This window comes from Coregonus lavaretus (assembly GCF_964263955.1).
Source record: "Coregonus lavaretus genome assembly, chromosome: 14".
NCBI classification, from domain to species: Eukaryota; Metazoa; Chordata; class Actinopteri; order Salmoniformes; family Salmonidae; genus Coregonus; species Coregonus lavaretus.
In genome coordinates this window covers 29,352,344-29,372,752 of record NC_140001.1, presented here as the reverse complement: position 1 = coordinate 29,372,752, position 20,409 = coordinate 29,352,344, and the positions used below count along the sequence as shown (strand labels likewise).

General features: G+C 40.5%; 1 pseudogene across 1 annotated transcript; it reads right to left on the bottom strand.

Annotated features, from left to right (window-relative positions):
- Positions 1 to 481: 481 nt before the first annotated feature.
- On the bottom strand, positions 482 to 6,328 carry LOC311141103 (protein adenylyltransferase FICD-like; annotated as a pseudogene). Its single transcript has 3 exons — positions 6,070 to 6,328; positions 705 to 1,778; positions 482 to 490 (listed from the first exon to the last, which is right to left on the bottom strand). The product of its transcript is annotated as a protein adenylyltransferase FICD-like (transcript).
- Between the last annotated feature and the right edge of the window lie 14,081 nt (positions 6,329 to 20,409).

Here is a 20,409-nt window from a genome sequence, read left to right as displayed (position 1 = left end):
TTCGTCGACACCCAGCAAGTGATCTACTGTGCACTGTCTTTCTTGTCCATAAGGGGGACAAATCAAAGCCGAATCGCATAACTCAATCTTATCAGACATGTACACATACTGTAGTACCCATTCGTAACACCTTCAGTTAATGTAATGCATTCACTCATCTCAGTCATCAAAATAATAACTGATAATAGATAAGATGGAATGCAAATTCAGAGTTATAGGCCTAAATGTCCTTTAGAATCGGCACTAAAAACAATGAGTAGCATTGCCAAGAGTATGAAACAGGTCCATGTGTCTGCGCCAACAAATTCATGACCCTTACGTTTAGTCAATATTAGAAACATTTTACCCTTATCCCTTTACGGACAATAATCTGCAGCTGAAAACGTGTGTTCTATTCACAACACATACTTTAAAAAAATATATATTTTTTTTTTAACCCCCTTTACTCCCCAATTTCATCATTAGTTCAAACACCTGCACCTCAAACTACCTGGTATGAGGAAACAAACCATGATATGGGAATATTCATTTCTGTAAAAGATGCATTCTCCCTGTAAAATGTGCAAGGTCATGCTATCATTGACACAGGGCTGCTATTAGTTTATCCATAAATCAATTGACATATCTTTACACTTAGAGCAGGATTAACCCCAAATTAGCAAATCTAAATAAAGAGAAATACAAAGCCAAACACAGTCATGCACCCTCCCTCGCCGTCCCCTCTCACTGTTGTGGACAAGGATGGTTTGTTTGCAATCGTGGCAGGCCTGGTGGTGGCTGGAGCCAGGCAGCCCCACAGTGTGCTCAGTGGTGGCGATCAGCAGGGTATCCAGAGAGTGATCTCTGTGCATTTGGCGATGAAGGAGAGGACGTCACCATCGTTGGCTGTGTCCAGAGCAGTGTAGTACTCTGAACTTTGCGGACGGTGATCGGTGGGTAGCGTGCCTGCATAAGCACCAGGTTCATTAGCGGCCGTGACGTGCGCCCGTTCCCGTCCACAAAGAGGTGCACGTACACCAGCTTATAATGGGTGAGCGCTGCGTACTCCGCAGGGTGCAGCTGCAGGGCCTCCTCTGAGTTGAGCCACTGCACCAGCATGTGGCGCTCCAGGTCCTGGGGGTGGGGTGGGATGTGGTGGCCTACAAACACCTGGCTGGTACGCAGCCGCCCACCCTCTACAGGATCTGCATAGCCCAGCACGCGCCGGTGGATCTCCAGAATGTCATTGACAGTGATGGCCCCAGCGCGGGACAGCAGCGTGGTGTTGATGTACTTCATGACTGCGTCCACACCAATGGCCTCGTTCTGCTCCTGGAGGCTCTTGCCGGGTACGGCGTAGCGAGTCTCAATGATGTGGCGGATCTCAGACAGAGTGAGTGTGTTACCCTCTATAGCCACTGTGTGGTAGATGTGGTAGTAGTAGGTTTCCTCCATGACACGTCTAAGGACAGAGTTTCCCTTGGGGATGGATATCATCCTGCATACTTTACTGTCGATAACCCCAAAGTGGCGTTGGTCGATCTCCTCCACCAGGGGGAGTGTGCGGTCATGGCTCACCAGGGCCCTCTCGTTGCATGGTGAGATGGCCAGGGCCTTGGTATATAGGTGGTCTGCTTGGACAACATCCTTCTCCTCTTCCAGAATGGTCCCCAGCTCCGTCAGAGCTTCCACAAAGTCTGGGTTCATGTTGAGCGTATGCACCAGCAGCTTGTGGGCCTTTTCCCTCTTCTTCATCTCCACAGCCTGTTGCAGTGCTGCCTTGGCCTCCAGCTGGGACTCTGCAATCCGCACACACCAAACACATTACATAACCAGGCTGTGCTGTCAAATAAATGTATTAAAGGGATACTTTGGGATTTTGGCAATGAATTTTGGCCCTTTATCTACTTCCCCAGAGACTGATGAATTCATGGATACCATTTGTATGTCTGCATGCAGTATGAAGGAAGTTAGCTTCGTGATTGTGTTAAAGCTAGTTAGGAATTGCGCTAACACTAGTTAGCAACTTCCTTCAAACTGCATGCAGACATAAAAATAGTATCCACAAATGAATCTGGCTCTGGGGAAGTAGATAAAGGGCTTCATTGCCAAAACCCTGAAGTATCACTTTAACCCATTAAAAAAAGGTGATTTAATATTTGTACTTTCAAATATGAATCATGATCTCAAGAGTATTAAGGGGGTGATCCTGCTTGCCTGACAACGCATACTTAATTTAGTCGGGGAGATCAAATCCAGACTCATCATGGAGAAGAAAGGTTAGAGGGCGTGGCGTTTCGCCGGAGCCATGTGGATGGGTAGCCAGGCTATGATCCTCCCACCTAGTAATGGAAACCGAGGCTTTCTGAACCATTTGGGGCTTTCACCAAATTGTGCCGAAAAAACTGTTAATTACTCTGAGCTTTTAACACAGTGCACATTAGTGACAGCTGCTGGTCTAGAATACAGAACAGCATGTTTGATGTTTACACAAAAATGTATGCACGCATGACTGTAAGTCGCTTTGGATAAAAGCGTCTGCTAAATGGCATATTATTTATTATTATTATTATTTATATTCCCATTTCATCCATCCAAACTTCGTGGTGAGAGAGTTGGTCAACTAAATTTAGTTTGAATGAGGGGTTTTCACCCTCCAGGTTCACAATTCTTTCAAAAACGGTGCATCCGTGGTATTATTTAGGATGCTGAAGACAAAAGATTATCATAGGCTACACAAAATAAAAAGTTATTTGAACAACAAGGGGAAAACAGTGTGGTTTCACAGAAAAAAAAAAAGTTCAACCATAGCCAGGATTCGATCTTGTGCCTATGCTGGTGTCTGAACCCAAATCCCTGTCCCTACCCGCTGAGCTACCCATTCAGGTGCTATAAAAAAATAAATCTAACTAAATTTGGAAATAAGGTGTCCAGTAGAGGTCGGTGTTTGAACGCAACTTTGCATTGAAGAAAGCACCGGCACCATGGCGAATCAGTGGGATCTCGCATTTTGCAACACACAGTTAGAAAAAGCATGTGATCAAACGAAGCTTCAGACGTCATTGATCACGTGGTAATGTTACTTTGAAACTATCCGTTTATGCTTTGAAACGAACAGCCTATGCTTATCGAAACTCATCATTTAAAATGTTAGAATATTGGGATTTGATCATGTGCCTCCACAAGACTCACTCACCGCTGCTCTACAGTCGGAGCCACCTGTCAAGTGAGAAATGGAGAAGAATATCTAGACTAAGTCTGTAAATAGTGTCCAGCAGAGGTCGATGTTTTGGAAGCCACAGCGGGATACACTGAATGAGGGATCAAACAAAGCTTTGTAGGTCATTTATGAAGTGGTAACTGCTTCTCAAATTTGCTTTGGGTTTGAATTAAACTTTTTCAACTCACTTTTACATAAACAAAACTTTGGATCCATAATTTGATAATTACCAATAACTACTAAAGCTGTTTAATTTACAAACACCGTTTGAGAAAGAAAAACAATCTAAATAGGCGCTATCAAGATTAGATACTAGTGTGCTACGATTTCAGAATAGCTTCCTTTGCCGTATTAATTAAAATAATGTATCCGCTTGAGGCCCCGCCATGCTCCATTTGAGGTATAATAAAGAAAATAAAAAAATCCCCATCAAAACCTGTCGGTTTAAGATAGCAATATCTGTTTCTTTGCATGGGCTATGTCTCAATCCAATGTAGAAGTGTTTAGAAACATTCTATTCTTATTTACAATTCATTTCGATTGGACACAAAATAATCTGAAACAACCAAAACAAAAAGCAAATGCCTCCAACAAGTTTGTAGAGTCACAAGCTTGATGTAATCATTGCATGCTAGAAATATGGGACCAAACACTAAACTTTTGACTACTTTAATACACATACAAGTGAATTTATCCCAATACTTTTGGTACCTTAAAATGGGACAAAAAGTGCTGTAATTTCTAAACGGTTCACTCGATAGGGATGAAAATACCCTCAAATTAAAGCTGACAGTCTGACCTCAGTCATTGTTTCATTTCAAATCCAAAACAAATCCAAAACATGAACTGTCCCAATACTTTTGGAGCTCACTGTATATGTTCCTCAATTACCTCGTACCCCATATCAACTCAGTACTGGTACCCCGTGTATATTTAGCCAAGTTATCGTTACTCATTGTGTTCTCTTTTCTCTGCATTGTTGGGAAGGGCCCGTAAGTAAGCATTTCACTGCTAGTCTACACCTGTTGTTTACGAAGCATGTGACAAATACAATTTCATTTGATTTAGTGCTTTGAAAATCGCATCGGAGCTCCGGTATCATTAGTCCCATCACTACCCCCATCCACAATACACTCCGGAAATGAATTATCCCCATTAGCTGACAGCTGTGTTTACCTTTTGAACAGTGTCCTACCACCGACCATCGATTTTTATTCTTACAACCAGAAGTACACTGCTCAAAAAAATTAAGGGAACACTAAAATAACACATCCTACATCTGAATGAATGAAATAATCTTATTAAATACTTTTTTCTTTACATAGTTGAATGTGCTGACAACAAAATCACACAAAAATTATCACTGGAAATCAAATGTATCAACCCATGGAGGTCTGGATTTGGAGTCACCCGAAAAATTAAAGTGGAAAACCACACTACAGGCTGATCCAACTTTGATGTAATGTCCTTAAAACAAGTCAAAATGAGGCTCAGTAGTGTGTGTGGCCTCCACGTGCCTGTATGACCTCCCTACAACGCCTGGGCATGCTCCTGATGAGGTGGCGGATGGTCTCCTGAGGGATCTCCTCCCAGACCTGGACTAAAGCATCCGCCAACTCCTGGACAGTCTGTGGTGCAACGTGGCGTTGGTGGATGGAGCGAGACATGATGTCCCAGATGTGCTCAATTGGATTCAGGTCTGGGGAACGGGCGGGCCAGTCCATAGCATCAATGCCTTCCTCTTGCAGGAACTGCTGACACTCCAGCCACATGAGGTCTAGCATTGTCTTGCATTAGGAGGAACCCAGGTCCAACCGCACCAGCATATGGTCTCACAAGGGGTCTGAGGATCTCATCTCGGTACCTAATGGCAGTCAGGCTACCTCTGGCGAGCACATAGAGGGCTGTGCGGCCCCCCAAAGAAATGCCACCCCACACCATCACTGACCCACCGCCAAACCGGTCATGCTGTAGGATGTTGCAGGCAGCAGAACGTTCTCCACGGCGTCTCCAGACTCTGTCACGTCTGTCACGTGCTCAGTGTGAACCTGCTTTCATCTGTGAAGAGCACAGGGCGCCAGTGGCGAATTTGCCAATCTTGGTGTTCTCTAGCAAATGCCAAACGTCCTGCACGGTGTTGGGCTGTAAGCACAACCCCCACCTGTGGACGTCGGGCCCTCATACCACCCTCATGGAGTCTGTTTCTGACCGTTTGAGCAGACACATGCACATTTGTGGCCTGCTGGAGGTCATTTTGCAGGGCTCTGGCAGTGCTCCTCCTGCTCCTCCTTGCACAAAGGCGGAGGTAGCAGTCCTGCTGCTGGGTTGTTGCCCTCCTACGGCCTCCTCCACGTCTCCTGATGTACTGGCCTGTCTCCTGGTAGCGCCTCCATGCTCTGGACACTACGCTGACAGACACAGCAAACCTTCTTGCCACAGCTCGCATTGATGTGCCATCCTGGATGAGCTGCACTACCTGAGTCACTTGTGTGGGTTGTAGACTCCGTCTCATGCTACCACTAGAGTGAAAGCACCGCCAGCATTCAAAAGTGACCAAAACATCAGCCAGGAAGCATAGGAACTGAGAAGTGGTCTGTGGTCACCACCTGCAAAACCAGTCCTTTATTGGGGGTGTCTTGCTAATTGCCTATAATTTCCACCTGTTGTCTATTCTATTTGCACAACAGCATGTGAAATGTATTGTCAATCAGTGTTGCTTCCTAAGTGGACAGTTTGATTTCACAGAAGTGTGATTGACTTGGACTTACATCGTGTTGTTTAAGTGTTCCCTTAATTTTTTTGAGCAGTTTAAGTGTTCCCTTAATTTTTTTGAGCAGTGTATAATATATTCATGATAACTTCACACTTACCTATACTGGGCTTGGCCCTAAGGGGTAGGAGATCGAGGGCTGTGGAGGGGACAGTGAGGCTGGTGGACTGGACAGTGGGGAGCTGAATTTTGCCCCATAGCTGGCAGTGCAACTTGGCAATCCCCTTTAGAGTGGCACAGCACCGGTCCTCCACCCCCACCAAGGGCCTCATCAGCGCTTCCAGACACCACAGGAGCAGGCAGAGCAGCGGTCCCCATCCAGCAAGGAGACGGCCACTGCTGTAACGCCACCACACCGTTTATGCAGCCATCATCACTGATGATAGTATCCTCCATTGTCAAGTGGCACGTTCCCCATCTATTCCAGTTGGGCTAGCCGAGGAACAGCTGTGTAGGATGCAGAATCAGGAGCAGTTCACACAAAATGTATGATTGTTTCATTTTTGATAGCTGTCAGTTGTGTGCATGTCAAACGAAAAACTTAGGAGGCATTCTTTAACTAACGTTAAACATAGCTAGATAGTTAAAATGTGTTCAATTGAGTAGCTAAATAATGAATTCAACCAACTAGTAAGCCTAGCTATATGGCTAAATATACTCACCCAATACACAGGACATAGGATTGCTAGCTAGCTAACTGCCGGCAAGCATCTTCGTCTGCGTACTCACCACATTGCACCATTCTTGACTAAAAATCATACTACAAGCTATGTGTAATGATAAATAAAAAGTATCAGTCTCTAAGTACCCACTATCGTTTGTAGACTAAAGATAAATTAAGTAGCGAAAAAGCTGCTTAGCTGAAATACACATCAACTTCCTGGGAAAGCAGGCTGGTATATATACTGGAATATGATTGGGCATAAGAAAATTGTTTGTTGCTGTTGATTGGCTCAGATCTACCAGTTCGTATCCCTCGTTAATTGGATGTAGGCTCCTGCTTTACAAATGGTGTTCTGCCTGATTAAAATGTAACCAAAGTTGAATACTATGCAATGTAATAACTGTCAGGTTATGACATTGGAATTTGGTGAGTAAATCATTATGCATTGATGAAATAGGTCGACCTGTATATTATTGTATCATAACCTAGCCTGCAGCCTATGTTGACAGTCAGCACTGACTAACTTGGTGATCATGTAACACACACTAAATTGCAAATAGGCCTATAGATATTCCCATTTCATTTTACCATGAGAGTCAGTGCTGAGAAAAGTCCTCTACCAGTTTAAGGGGGGTAGGTAATTGACAAAACGACACACTGGCGGGAGCAACTTGAGGGGTCCAACTGCAGACATCTCTCAGGCCCATCATCTCCCAGGCCCGTCTCTATACTGCCACCTACTAGTGGGACGACTTTAGACATAATCTCTTAGGGCCTTCATCACAGAGTTTCTAAACCCAGAGGCGCAACATTTTAAGACTTCCGGGAAAGATAGCGAAACAGACCAAACAGACTAGGCCAGGGTTTGGGGTTTGAGAAGTCAGTGAGAGAAGTGAAAGATTGTTCCTTAGTTGTTCATTTTCTAGAAATCTAAAGGCACAACTTCGATTTGAACCAATATCTTAAGTAGTTGAACATGTTATTACTCCAACCTTGTTGAAGTGACAAACTGACACGTTTTCGTCAAAAACAACTTTATATAAAAGGAGACGACTGTTAGACATGATGACGTGTTTTTACGCATGAGTTTAGCTAACCAAGGTCTCCTCATGACATCGCCTACAAGTGTGATCGGGGATTTCTAATGGAGAAGCGTTTTTAGCCTGGCTTCATATTGTACTGTCTTTGCCTTCATCTCAGGCCCCTCTCAAACGCCAGGACTGTCATTTCCGGGCCTTACACATGAAGCGAATTTTTTTTTCTTCTGTTTACCACAGACAGGATAGCGTCCAAACGTCTGACAACTCACTTCAGGTCGAAACTAATACACAATGAACGGTACACAATGTCCTTCGTCCCCACCTGCCGAATACTGTTTTCCTGCAGTTCTGGTAACGTTAAGGTGAGGTAAGTAGCTAGCTGTTAACTTTACGGCAAGTGGAAGTAGCTAGCTAGGACATCAGTATACAGTGTCCTTCGCCCTGTCTGCCGATCACTGTTTTCCCGCAGTTCTGTTAACGTTACAGCGAGGAAAGTAGCTAGCTAGCTAGGACACCCGTACTCATATATCTTATTCCTTGTATTGAATGGATCTAGTGTATGCCTATCAGCTAAGCCAATATTTTGTTAACCCACTGATAATCAGTCATTGTCGCCTTGAGTCGGTTAAACACTGGTTCGTAGCCCTTGCAAATGTAAATGCTATTTCTTTCCGGGAAATACAGTGGGTATTTACAAAAACGTTGTAGTATATGCATATTAATAAACATGATATCTATAGGCTATACTGTGTGATCAGATAAACCCTCCACGTGTCGTGCTTAACTCTCTCTCCCTGTTGCAGGTCAAATAGAGTACAGGCAGTGTGGAGGGTCTCAGAGGAACACCTGCCAGTGGTGTGATTCACAGGAATGGGCTTTGCATGTAATTACAGACTGCCACAAGCCAAACCCCTGGGGGAGTTGATTCTGCTAATTTTGATAGGTTAATGAAAGCCCTGCCCTGTAGATCCCTGATAATGGAGGCTATACAGTAAATTCATTAAAAGGCATACAGCAAATTATGCTTTTGCAGAGATATATTTCATTAAAAGGCATACAGCAAATTATGCTTTTGCAGAGATATATACTGTACTTAAAATATCCTCCTACTTGGCAGTCCCATCACTACAGGAGGTCAGCTCCTGCTCAGCCCAGTCAAAGCTCTTCTCTTCTCTGTCCAGGCACCCCAGAGTCCTTGCCCATCTTCCAAAAACATCTGAAACCCTACCTCTTCAAAGAGTATCTTAAATAAGACATCTCAGTCTTATTCCCCCCCACCCCCCAATTTTTTTTATTATTTAAAAAAATAAAATAATGTGCACTTGTCTCTTCCTACTAGCACCGACTTTGCTGATAACTTCTTTATTGAGGAAAAATGTTGTTATTACGACTGTGATATGTGGTTGTCTCACCTAGCTATCTTAAGATGAATGCAACTGTAAGTCGCTCTGGATAAGAGCGTCTGCTAAATGACTAAACATTTTAATGTACTACTGGTGTCCGTTAAGGGATACTTCGGGATTTTGGCAATGAGGATGTTAGAGGTACACTACCGTTCAAAAGTTTGGGGTCACTTAGAAATGTCCTTGTTTTTGAAAGAAAAGCAATTTTTTGTCCATTAAAATAACATCAAATTGATCAGAAATACAGTGTAGACATTGTTAATGTTGTAAATGGCTATTGTAGCTGGAAACGGCTGATTTTTAATGGAATATCTACATAGGCGTACAGAGGCCCATTATCAGCAACCCGCAACCTGCAAAACACCAGTCTAAACGTCAACAGTGAAGAGGCGACTCCAGGATGCTGACCTTCTAGGCAGAGTTGCAAAGAAAAAGCCATATCTCAGACTGGCCAATAAAAATAAAAGATGGGCAGTCTGAGATATGGCTTTTTCTTTGCAGAGTCGCCTCTTCACTGTTGACGTTGAGACTGGTGTTTTGCGGGTACTATTTAATGAAGCTGCCAGTTGAGGACCTGTGAGGTGTCTGTTTCTCAAACTAGACACTAATGTATTTGTCCTCTTGCTCAGTTGTGCACCGGGGCCTCCCACTCCTCTTTCTATTCTGGTTAGAGCCAGTTTGCGCTGTTCTGTGAAGGGAGTAGTACACAGCGTTGTACGAGATCTTCAGTTTCTTGGCAATTTCTCACATGGAATAGCCTTCATTTCTCAGAACAAGAATAGACTGACGAGTTTCAGAAGAAAGTTCTTTGTTTCTGGCCATTTTGAGCCTGTAATCGAACCCACAATTGCTGATGCTCCAGATACTCAACTAGTCTCAGGAAGGCCAGTTTTATTGCTTCTTTAATCAGCACAACAGTTTTCAGCTGTGCTAACATAATTGCAAAAGGGTTTTAGCCTTTTAAAATGATAAACTTGGATTAGTAAACACAACGTGCCATTGGAACACAGGACTGATGGTTGCTGATAATGGGCCTCTGTACGCCTATGTAGATATTCCATAAAAAAATCAGCCATTTCCAGCTACAATAGCCATTTACAACATTAACAATGTCTACACTGTATTTCTGATCAATTTGATGTTATTTTAATGGACAAAAAAATTGCTTTTCTTTCGAAAACAAGGACATTTCTAAGTGACCCCAAACATTTGAACAGTAGTGTAGTTTTGCAAGCCAATGCTAACTAGCGTTAGTGCAATGACTTGAAGTCTGGTATCTGCTAGCATGCAGTCATTGTGCTAACGCTAGTTAGCAATTGTGCTAGCGCTAGTTAGCAACCTCCTTCAAACTGCACGCAGAGACATCCTCGAGTTCATCTGCCTCTAGTGAAGTAGATAAAGGGCCTCATTGCCAAAAGTATCCATTTAAAAGCACTAATTAGCCTCAGCCTGATTGAGGTGACAGTAGTCACACAGATTAAAGGGATTAGTTATTATAATCTTTGGTAGTCCTTGGCCTAACAAATTATCAATTTGCTGCAGACCCACAGGATTTTTCCATAATGCTGTGTTTTTATTTCCATTTGATCTGGATGCTTAGGCTACGTTCTAATTTATAAAATCACATTTTAGTCAGTCACTGTACAGCCATATAAATATTCATATTCTGTTCTGTAATATGTTTTATTCATGAGCTATGAATTTGGAGCGAGATACCTGCCAAAAGATTGAACGTAGGTATCGTTAGGATCGTAAGAAAATCCATACGTAAATTGTTAGGATCATAAGAAAAGCCATGCGTGAAACATGAAACGTAAACGTGAAATTTCATATGTGAACATTCAAACACCATGTTTCGATTACGTACTAACAGTTTAGGCTTGAACAAATCTTGTGTTGCAATTCTGACGTACAATAATACCTTTCAGAGTTTTGGCAGTTTCATCTCACCAACGTTTTTTTTTTTTTACACCAAACGGCCTGTGAGGAGTGCTATGAGAACAAACATAACACAGTATAAAAACCGGAAGTCAGGGAAACCGGAACGATGTATCCTGCACATTTTCAAGTTAAAGGTCTCCATTCTTTTTTTTTACTTCACATTTAGGTAGCTAATGTAATGGATTTGTTTGCCAGCACAAATCTAGATAGCACTAGCTGTATTATCCCTACAACAGGGATGTTTCTGTCCGCTAGGTGTATCTCTACAGCATGAAAATGTATGTACTCACTACTGTAAGTCGCTCTGGATAAGAGCGTCTGCTAAATGACTAAAAGGTAAATGTAAATGTAAATGTAAGCATGGGCATCCCCATGCATGCACCTTATCAAAATATGACTAATTCAATATTGCACTATCCCATTATCTGGGCAGTCATAACCAGTAGTGTCTACCAGGAATAATGAAACAGAATAATAATAGATGTTTGGTGAATCTATAAATGATGTATGACCACTGGAGTCCTTGCCACTCAAAATATTTAGACATTTATTTAATCATTCAAAATCTTGCCAAAGCATGTTCTGTAGATGGGATAATATGAATGTAAAATAATTGTACATGATTTATATGAATCGGGTCATGAACATATGGACTTTGAAATGAACAAGGGAGAGGTTAAACGTAGGCTAAGTCTGGTATAACTCTGTTGCGGTGGTCTTAGGAAGTCTCCGTATAGGCTATTCCCTCCATCGTGACACTGCTGCCCAGTTGAAGAGCTTGTGATCTCCGTGCAGCACCACAGCACCATGCGCCTTCGGAAAAGCACCCCTAAGCCTCAGAAGATGCCCTTCTGGAGGCATGCAGCTATTGAGTCATTATATACCCTGATGTAGACCTATTTGCTTACTAGCCAAATAAAGTGCAAAGCATGCATGATGCGTGCAACTCGTCATTCCAACATATTTGAACATTTAATTCATCCTTCATTCAGTTCAGTATGTCATCCATTCAGTAATTTGTCTGAGTTGCAATAGGAACTAAATCAAAGAGAGTAGAACAGTCATCCATTTGTTTATTGAAATCCATGTGTGTATTCAAAATTATCTAAATTCTTCAAAGTTCTTTAGCCTATCACTTTAATAATTCTATGTTTAATTTAGACCTACTGTGGGGTTCTATTTTCTTATAACTAGATGTGATGCCTAGCTTAGAAAGAATACATTAATGATTAAACATAATAGGTTTGTGCTGTACTGATATAGACTGTTTAACATAACAAGCAGTGATTCATGTGAGGAGCTGTTAGGGAGTAGGGGGAGATAAGAACTTGTGTCTCACATACACAAACACTGCCTCTTTGTTAAACCGCGCTCAAGGACGTGTACTGCAAAAAGTGCAGACTCTCTGGACAAGTTGTGATGATAACAACTTATGCCTGGCAACAGTGTGCAACAGTGAAGCGCCAAGGGTCTGGGACCAGCCTGTGCGCCAACGATAGGCTGAGTAAGTCTAAACCACGCTCAGTCTCTACTCTGATAGGCCAGCAGGGAGCGGGAACTATCTCTGTCAGAGTATTTAAAGAAGAACCTATAACAAATGGCTCAGTTCTCTGTCTGCCCTGTGTGGTATTTCAGTGGACCTGTATATACGAACATCATATTTACCATTGAAGGTTTTGCATTAATTAAAATACTAGTCTATTATAGAAGACATGTATTGACCTATTTTGTTCCCAATACCAGATTTGAATTGACGCAACTTAACAATTGGTGACCACCGACTGTGATCTGGTAGAAGGGACTTCGCTGGGTATTGTCCGGCCCATTGGACATCTCTGTCATTGGACGGTGTGTTTCACAAAGAGTCCGGACTACTAAAAACAGGTAAGCAGACACCTATTGTTATATAACTAAAGTTCTGCACATTGGCTTTATCCAAATTAATTTTGTGAAACACCTGTTTGATGTAAGTGAACTAAATTATGAAATTATTATGAGTAGATAAGCACAATATTGTGACATGCAAACCTGTGGTGAATGTGATGTTAAACCATGGTACCATAGAGTATTTGTTCTACCGGCAAGGTCCGTAACTGCGGGGGTACGGCTAGGTTCGGAGAAAATACTGACATCGATCGGCAAGGTCCGTAACTGCGAGGGTACGGCTAGGTTCGAAGATACAGGGAATAATTGACTTAAGTAATTGCTATCGGCAAGGTTCATAACTACGTGGGTACGGCTAGGTTCGAAGAATTACACCGGCAAGGTCCGTAACTTCGAGTGTACAGCTAGGTTCGGGAAATTTTAGATAGTGTTGCGCTATCGGCAAGGTCCGTAACTAGTACGGCTAGGATCGTAGGAGCACTTTAAAGTACACTATAGTGTTGCGCTTCGGCAGGGAGTTGTACTTGGGGGTACCGCCCAGATCGGAGGAGCACTTTAAAGTATAGGGTGTTGTATGCATGAGAGTGCGAATGATCCCAGTGTAATAAAATAGTGTTTGCAGACGAAATAAAAGAATGAATACGGGTTATTAAAATGTATAAACCTGTATAACTTGATAGAAAACTAATTCGGAATTAAAGACGTCTGTGGCTGTCCAAACTGTATAATTTGTGAATAACTATTGGGTTTGTGGTTGCTTAAACCGTATAACCCGTTAATAACAATTGGGAACGTAAAGGTAAAATAATGAATAACTAGTATGACTAAACTGAAACGTTTGAACTGATATAACTGAACTGTAACGTTGGTGTTTGAAATAACATAATACTGGTTTTAAATAATTATGTTGAAGCAATTTGGTTTATTATTTAATTTAACGTTTGATGTTTGACCCTGCAAAATACTGGTTAAATAATTAGACTGAAATAATTTGGTTTATCGTTGAAATATAAATATGCACCGACTTTAACTAATTAGGTGGGAATAATTTGATTTAAATAAATAGATAGACTAGATAGATTAAAAAAAAAAAAATAACGGACGAATAATACAAATTAAAACAAAAAACAGACAACCTGTTCCGACTGGACACAGGAGGGAGAAACGCGAGGGGAGGGACTGGAGACAGCGTGAGTGTGGCTTTTGGAGAGTCAGGAGAGACTGGGGGGTGATTTGTGTCGATTGTGGAGTTGGCTGGGAACACCACGGGGCGATTGTTTGAGAGGTGCCTGTGGGTTTCTGACGATATATACGTATGAGCTTGCTCGCCCGAACGTAGACATACGTAATGGGCGAGAAAGTAGAGAATATGAGTTTAAGGTTGTACCGTTGTTTGATCATGTGATGGGATTTGATGGGTGATCGGACCATGACTGGTGTGGTTATGGAAGTAATGTATAAATAGTGGAGAGCCAATAGGGGGCTCCATTGAACTATTATGTTATGTTGGGCATTTCGGTGGCATGGGGTGGGGTCTGTGTGTATGAGTGAATTTGGTTGCTGGTATGGGTGAAGGGAGAGAGAGCATTATTTTGTGTTACTGAATGAGGTGAGAGTTAAATTACTGAGAATAGAGAAGTATAATGGACACTCCGTAATAAATAAACTGAACCAAACATGACGTTACTACAGCAATAGAGGATGGTTAATGTTGTTACGTTAGTTTTTAAACCCGATGATAGAGGTAAATGCAGAACGCTGTTTGATAGTGTTTTTTATTTTTGCTACTAGGGGATTTAGTGTTTGAGATGAAAGGGCTGGCTAGTCGGGAGTGATGACGTGGCTGGTTGTGCGACATGGAAGTGGTTGTTTGGCGTGCTTTGAAAGCATCGCGGAATGTGTGGGGTGACTGGCAATGTATGGAGAGGGTCCCTGGTTCGAACACAGGTAGGGACAGTGGGTAAAGCTTTCGCATTGGGGTTATAGACCTAGATTACTATGTGGATTGAGAAATGTGAAAGGTTGAATTAGATATCTTAAGTAGAAGTATTCTAGAAAGGTCTATGAAAATATGTTAAAAGGTCCCGCGCCTTCCCCGTTGTGTAGGAAGGAGCAAGGGGAGGGGTGAAAGACAGTACATAGTTAAAAAATGATAGGGATATGAATTAAATGTGTGCTGGTAAATTATAGCCAGTATTTTTTGTATTAATTAGGGCCTAATCAGAGAGAACAGTTAAATAAATTGAATAGCGAACTGAAATGGCGATAGAGCTGTGAAAATTATTTAAGTTGAGGACAAAGGAAAATAATTTATGATTCTAGTTCCCGGGTAAAAGGGTTGTACTTGCTTGACTAGATCAAGCAGAAGTTTTAATAGTTGAATGAAAAGCATTTCTTTGACGAAGTCTAATGGTTATTACTTTATTCGATAGGTTGCTTGACGCCAGTGGTGTATGCAAATAGTTGGTGAATTCTAGAACGATAATTTATTTTCGTTACGGGGACCAGGGGATGCAAGTGGCTTTGGCTGTTGTGCTGGGGGAATAGCGCCAGCCTGTGGTGGGTTCTAGATTTGTTAAATAAACAAACTTATATTTTAAACTAAAGTAATGCAATAGCTACAATTATAACATTATCAGAAAAAGGCACAATTTAATGTGAAATAGTTATTACAATTATTATTAATAGTTATTACAGTTATTATCATTGATCCAGTAATGATAGAAGGATAGTAGAGGAAAGGCAAGGGATTCAATCTCATTTAGGGAAAGAGGAAGAGTATGAAGATCTATTAGGGAGAAAATACCATTAACTGAGGGATATAAAACGTTTAGCTGAAAAAGAAAACAGGAATAATTTACCTTACACCCTAATATAGACATTGCATTACTTTTGATTGTATTGGCTAAAAAAAGAAATATGACATTTACAGGGGGGACAGGAACAATAGAAGGGGAGACAGATTTTCCTAGAGGGTTGATCAAATAATTGATAATGGATCATTTGAGATGAGATCACATGTAGCAGATTTAGGGTAATCAATTAAATAATCATTGTATACTCGAGGAATTTTGAGTGGTTTTATGGATTAGTTATGAGGAATTAGATTGATACAAACAATTATTGATGGGTTAGGACTGGGGATATCTGTATCATGTTTTTGTGTGTACTACCATCTGTAGATTACTGATGGTAATTGAAGGTTAACAAAAATTATAACCAGGAGAAAGAGAATTAGCTTATCTCATTGGAATGTTGCCCAGGGCTAGGGGGAGCAGTTGTGAAGTTAGGCAGTATTTAGGTCATAAAAATGAGCTACCAAATCAAGTGAGGCCTGGCTATTTGTGGTTGTTGTTTTTCAAATTGGGTTTTTCAAACAAAAAACAACACACCTAGTATGATGTTTATAAAGCCTTGTTGTTTCAATTTTTGGGGGTTTTCAGCAGGTCAAGGGTGATAGGTCTTAGAGGAGCATGCAGAGTGAATTTTATGGAGTTTTTCGGTTTTGGCTGAGTTTGGGGTATATATGATTTCTTATGAGAATGAATGTCATGAGGACTTAATGAACACTTGGGATAAGTAACATTTATGAAATATTTAGAATAATGGTAATGTTTGGTATACTCTGGGATGGAACAGTTCGTTGAATAATTTCAATTGCCTCTGAACTCTGTTTTAACCTTCTGGTGTTAATTAATCATCCACACTAGTAAATTCTAAAGGCATGAGAGGAGGACTTTAAGATAGTTTATTTTACTAAGTTGAGGGTAATTTATAATACTGTGAAAAGTGTGAAGAAGATTATAATTTGGTAATAATATATATGATTTGAACCATAAAACAACAGAAGAGAGAGAGCGTTCCCTGAATGAGGGATACCTGTTGCTAGTCAATTGTACTAATCTTGGATTACTTTTACGGGATATAAGTAAATTGAGGTATTATCAAATGTTGTCATTTAAATTTTTTGTATGCTTTAATAAACAACAAGTTGGTATTTGAAACTAAATTAATGCAATGAGCTGCAGTAATCAGAGGAAGGCACAATCTAATGCGAAACAGCTATTACCTAGATCATTTATTTAGTAATGAGATCAGGAAGATAGGAGCAATAAAGAAGCAAGGGACAGTCTCAAAAATAAATAAGGGATGGCAATTGGATGATAAATTACCAATATTAACTAAGTGATTGTTTAGGTAGGTGGAAATATTGACACATGGGCAAATCATGTGTCAAAAGGGGGATGGTAGGATTAAATAATAAATATATACGAAGGAGAGGACAAAATACTTTTAAAAAAACAACAATTTTTAGATCCAGTCTTGAAAGAGAATGCAGTCAGAAATAGAAATTGAGAGCTGAACATGTGTGAAGATAGTTTATTAACCACACCCGTATATCAGAGGTTTTGTGCCCCACAGGTGAACTAAAGGAGAAGGTGACCCACTCTATATAACCTTGAGACTGGGTGTGGAACCAATCGTTGAGGAAAAAGGATTGAAAGCAGTCACACTGGGAGGGACCATACCAAGTCCTATTGGTAACTGCCTTCACTATTAGAATAGCTGAGAGAGCCACTTGGGTCTACGTTACCCACTGCAAAAAGGTAGGCCCACATGCCAACACCGTTGAACACACACAGAGTTAAAGAGAAGAACTGGAACCAATAGGGTCTGGGGGTAAACTCTGTTAACGAAGATCCCCTACCCCGACCTTTCATCACTGTGGGGTGTTTATAGAGGTGTGAGCTCTAATTGTGTTTTATAACTTTTTATTATAGGGCTCCACTTAAAAAGAGACCCTAGCTCACAGGCCTCTAAATATAGCCTTTAATAAATGTTAAACAAAATAGTTGAAGCACGTGCAGTGGCTGATAGGGAAAACAGATCTGGCAATAAGAATAGGCTATAGATAGTCTTGACCATTTGGGACCCCTTGGCTATTTCGCTCAGGACAGGTTATAGTCAAGACTTAATCAATATTTTGTTTTGTCTCATTTATTGACATGGATATAGCCTCTGCGTGATGGGGTTGTGCAACGCAAATGGCTATAACAAGCCTAGATACTGAGTGGAATTCACTAATACAACAGTCAAAATGCCTAATAAGGCCTAAGGTCTGTGCTCCCAAATACTAGAAAAAGTGTTATTCATTAGGTTACATGATCACCACAGTAGCCCCACGTGGCTATAAAAATACATTATGCAATTATATAGCCATTAAATAACACACAACAGCACGGCATATTTATATAGCGGAATAGGCCTAGCCTAAATCATATTTACTTTCTATTTTTCAGCTCAGGCAGTTATTCTAGACAAGGCTCTTCTGTGTCTATCATTCTCACACAAGTAATTTGCTGAAGGCCCAAGCATATACTATGCCATCTACTGGTATAATGTTGTTATTGAATGCAGTTCTAAAACAAGCTCTAGACTTTTATTTTGGAAATGAAACCGGAAGCTGCAAAGCAACTCTTAACGTCTGGGCTAGAGTTGCTTGATTGACTAGCAAACTTCGACTCGCTACGTTCAGTTCATGTCCTTTGCAGATGCCACATAACTGACAAAAGTTTGTACCTATAAAAAATATCTGTAACCGAGTAAAGGGAGATGTAAAGTAAGAATTGAACATGTAAATGTTCAATCATAGTCGTAGCATAGGGTTTGTACGTTTACAGATCTAATTTAATGTTTATGTTTCATGTTTCACGCATGGCTTTTATTACGATCCTAACAATTTATGTATGGATTTTCTTATGATCCTAACGATATGTACGTTCAACCTTTTGGCAGCTATCTTGCTCCCTACAAATACTGTGAATTTGATAACAGCAATATCAATGAACAACAGAAGTAACACTACTGCTGCTACAGTTTTACTGCATCATCGTGCCATCGTGAAAAATGTATTTAGTTTCCCCCCACACATTGCTGATAAGATCATTGTGATTATTACACCGACAATTTATAATTGGTTTATAGTAATGCACCCCTCCATTACTGATTTGATGTTAGGTGTGCATTGGAGCTCCTGGTGTACTACTTGCCTGACTGCCTGTGGATTACCTTCCCGTGTTCACTGTAACATTGCATGATGATGTAAATCGATCCAATGCTACAATCAAGAGCCACCACTGATAGATCAACATCATCAATACTGATGGGTAGGCTCTAGCCTACACCTTGATCCAACTGAGTGCTCAACTCAAACCTCAATGGAGGACATTCAGGGTTGGCGTTACATGTAACTGATTACAAAAAACCTGTAACTGTAATTTGTTACGTTACCAGCAAAAATATTGTAATCAGATTACAGATACTTTTGAAAAACCTGGGCCCAGTTTTTCAAAACTTTTAATCTGCATCAGAATGATCCGGATTCTGTCATTCTCTTTTTTGCTATCCAGGATCAGACCGATCTGTCTGTTTTTGAGCCATTTTTTCAGAAAATATTCAGATAAGATCATTCTGATCCAGATGCCACAATATCAAGACCACAGAATCTGGATTTTCAGTGCTTTAAACAGGCCTACAACTTGCCATCTACTGGACAGGTTGTGGTACCACTTCTACACTGTCATAGGGAAACAGATGAGTAAACTAAATGACTTAAAGGAAGTAAGACATTACAGCCTTATTCTAAAATTGATTAAATAAAAACATTTCCTCATCAATCTACACACAGTACCTCATAATGACAAAGCGAAAACAGGTTTTTACAAATGTTTTTTTTTTTTTTTTTTGGGGGGGGGAATGGATCAGCTTAATATTGCAGATAGATTGTATCTTCTATCAATGTAATTGTCTGCATCACTTCCAATCCCCCATGTTTTTTGTTGTTGTTTTTTTAATTTATTTTTTATATATATATATATACTCCCCTTTATTACCTTTCAACCCCACCATCCTTTCCCTACTTGGAGCAAACTAGTGAACAACAATGCCCAGGCCTCTACCTCTGGTCTATACTTACTATCTACACCTTATTGACAGAGTTAAATTTACAATAATTATATTATATATATATATATATATATATATATATATATATATATTATATATTATATATTATTTATTTTTTGCTCTTCTACTCTCAACCTCTCCGATCATTTTCATGATGTCCATCCGGTTTGCTTCTATATGCCATATCTTTCTAACTGTGCTCTTTCCCAAAAGCTCCCAACATACAACCCATATACTTATTATGGACACAGTATGCTTACATCATTAGCTATCTTTGTTATTATTTGTTGTTATTTGTTATTAGTCCCATCCTTCAACTCTATTCAATACCTCCCATCTATCTCTTAACACCATCCATATAGGATTTCTATTTGCCATATATATTTCAACCGTACTGTGATGTTTTACAAAAGTTCTGAACCTTTCTATTCTCATTGCTTCTACAGATTGTGAATTAAAAATAAACATTTTTGCTAAAAGTATTATTATATTATTGATTGATTGACTATGACTTTTCAGATCACCCAGTAATGCTATCTGCA